The sequence below is a fragment of the Dromiciops gliroides genome, chromosome 2, assembly GCF_019393635.1.
Source record: "Dromiciops gliroides isolate mDroGli1 chromosome 2, mDroGli1.pri, whole genome shotgun sequence".
NCBI lineage: Eukaryota > Metazoa > Chordata > Mammalia > Microbiotheria > Microbiotheriidae > Dromiciops > Dromiciops gliroides.
Genome location: NC_057862.1, coordinates 418,906,886 through 418,910,480, shown reverse-complemented (window position 1 = coordinate 418,910,480; position 3,595 = coordinate 418,906,886).

Sequence of the window (3,595 nt, the reverse complement as noted above, 5' to 3'; positions counted from 1 at the left end):
CAAAAAATGTCTCTTAGAAGGCATGAACAGAAGTATGAGGTCCAGAGCATGGGAGGTGATAGTCCTACCCCACTCATACTCTGTGAAGCGCATTGCATTTAGTTTGGGGCGTGACATTCTAAGAAGCACATTTTCAAGTTAGTGTGTGGTTCAAGAAGAGGGTAATCAGGATGATAAGGCTTGAAACTCTGTAAGGCAAGGATCAATTGAAACTATTGGTAAAATTTAGCCCCTGGAAGGGAACTCAAGAGAACAGGGGCATAATCACTGTCTTCAAATACTTAAAAGGTTATCACATGGAGGAGGATTAGACTGACTTACTTGCATCAGAAGGCAGATCTAGGACCAACAGGGAAAGTTACAATGAAATATTTGGGGCCAATAACATTCAATTCAACAAGCATTTATTAAACACCTACTATATGGGGGGCAAGCCATTGTGTTAGGTGCTGGGGATACAAAAACAAAATGGAAAAAAAAAATCACTGTCTTCAAGGAATCTTCTTTCTATAGGGGGATACATTTATATAAATAAGTAAACATGGGAAAATTTGAAGATAGTTAAGAATACTAATTAGGGCAGGGGTTCTTAACCTTTTTTGTGTCATGGACTCCTTTCTGGTAAAGCCTGGACATCTGATCAGAAGAATGCTTTTACATGCAAAAAATAAAGTACATAGGATTACAAAAGAAAACCACTTATGTTATTAATTAAAAAGCAAAAAGACTCAATTCCTAGGTTAAAGGCCAAAGTTAAGAACTCTTAAACCAGGGAGGTATAAGGAAAGGCTCCACCTAAGAGGTAGCACCTGAATTGAGCCTTAAAGGAAGCTAAGGATTTTAAAAATTGGAAATGAGTGATTATAATTCAGATATGGAGATGGATGATGAAATAATAAGTTCAGGGAACAATAAGTAAACCAGTTTGGCTGAAACATAGTGTGAATGAAGAAAAACAATGCATAGTCAATATGGAAAGGAAGTTGTAAACAAGCCATGAAGGCTTTAAATTTCAAGCTAGGGAATTCATATTTTATCCTGTAGGCAATAGGGAGCCACTGAAGATTCCTGAGTTAGGGAGTGACATACATGATTAGACCTGTGCTTTAGGAATATTATTCTGAAAGCTATGTAGAAAATAGATTGGAGAGGAGAATCTGGATCTGAGAAAATAGACAACCATTGCATGTCCAGATCAGAGATAAAAGCCTCAACTTAGGTAGGCACACCTGAGTGGAGAGAAGTGAACTAATTTGAAAGATGCTGTAGAGGTAGAACTAAGAAGATCTGGTAACTAATTGATTGGATATAGAGGGTGAAGGAGAGATGACCCTAATGACAAAGATGACTCTAATATCCTAGATAAAACCTGGTTGATTGGGTGTTGAGGCACTTTACAGAAATATAAGATTTTAAGACACAGATTTGCGGGGAGGGGAGAAAATAAATTCTGTTTTGGACATGTTGAGTTTGAAATGCTCAGAGGACATCCAAGTAGAAATGTCTAGGAGGTAGTGATTTAGGACCAGAGTTCAGGAGAGCTTAGGATGGAATATATAGATTTGGGCATCATCTCCACAGAGACAAACATAGAGAAGAACTTCTTCCCAATTAGAGCAATCCAGAAATTTTGACTTGATAGGTAGTGAGTCTCCATTGCTGGGGTAGACTGAATAACAAATAGTTAAGATTGTTGTAGAAGAGTTTCCATAATTTGGGCAAGGATCAGATTAATTAACATCTAAGGTTCTTTTCAACTCTGACATTCTGGGATTATTTAAACACCCCCACACACACACACACGCACACTAAGTAGCTATCAATTGATGATATGGCAAAATTTAACATATGGGAGATTTATCATATGCTTTGCTCTAGTGGACTGCATAATCTTTTTGGTGTCAAAGGCCCAGAATATATGATATGATTTCTGCCCTTGCTCTGTACTCTGCTGAGTACTGAGCAGTTCAAGGCCTTTAACGTCATCTGGAGCAATTGTAGAGATTTTTCCTTCTTTCTTAATCATAGCCTCTGTTGTATTCAATAAAAATGTTAAGTATTTAAATGCAAATCTCTAATGAAGATGAAAACATTTGGATATCCTGATGGGGTATTTATGTTCTGTCAAAGCACATGAAGATTAAGTGACGGTACATTCTAACTTCTACACTTGGCACAAGTTACAGGTGGGGGGAGGTGATAGAAACAGCATATAATAAAATATGGCCATAACTAATATGTGACACCTGTCTTCAGTGACTGTAAGGCACAAGGAGTCAGTAAGATTTAAAAATCAATGAATGGAATTAGAAGTAGTATTTTTTCACATGAAATATTAAAACTGAGACTTATGAAAATACAAATTAGAATCACAAACTGTCAGAGGTGAAAGGAATCTTTGCAATTTAGACCAGCTTCCAACTTTTATCAGATGGTAAAGTTGTTCAGTCATTTTCCAATCATGTTGGACTCATCATGACCCCATATGGGGCTTCCTTGGCAAAGATATTGGAGTAGTTTGCCCTTTCCTTCTCCAGCTCATTTCACAGATGAGGAAACTGAGACAAACAGGGCTAAGTGACTTTCCCAGGGTCACACAGCTAATAAGTGCCTGAGGTCACATTTGAACTCTGGAAGATGAGGGTTCTTGACTCAAGGCCTGGTGTTCTATCCATCGTGTACCTAGCTGCCCCTAGATAGGAAAACGGAGTCCTGTATTTGACCATGGTCACAAAGTGAGTTAGGAGAGGACATTTTTTTTTTAAATTGGACTTGTGGTTACATTGATATAGAGAGCACCCAAGGAGGAAATTCCCTTCACAAATGCAACACAAATTAACTGCTCTGTAACTTATGGTCTTAAAAGAGTTTTCTAGGAGGTTGAGTAACGTAAAGAATCACAGTTATGTGAGAGGAAGGACTTGAAACTAGGTCTTCCTGAGTTTGAGGTTAGCTCTCTATCCCTTTTGCTGTGTGATTTTAGGACTATCACTGGGAAACAGGATTAGCAAATTAAACTTTCAGTATTCTGTTACATTACCACCTCAGATAAAAGTATTTTATCTCATCCATAAACTCTAATGATCCAAATGCTTCATGGACCAGAGATCTTATCAATAAACCAATCAATAAACATTTATTAAGCACCTACTATGTGCCAGGTACTGTGCTAAGTACTTGGAGTTGAAGGAGCTTTAAGGACTCTATATAGTCTGACTCCAAATCTGATATATGAACCCTTCCCTCAATATCTGGCCTTTGCTGGGAATTTTCCAATGAAGGAGAATTCACTACCTTGTAAGCTAGATTTAATTTTGTTTTGTTAGTTTTTTGGTGAGGCAATTGGGGTTAAGTGACTTGCCCAGGGTCACACAGCTAGTAAGTGTTAAGTGTCTGAGGCCAGATTTGAACTCAGATCCTCCTGACTCCAGGGCCGGTGCTCTATCCACTGTGCCACCTAGCTGCCCCTTACCTGGTAAGCTAACACTGTACTTTATTTGTTTTTGTTTTTTGCAAGGCAATTGGAGTTAAATGACTTGCCCAGGGTCACACAGGTAGTAAGTGTTAAGTATCTGAGGCCTGATTTGAACTCAGG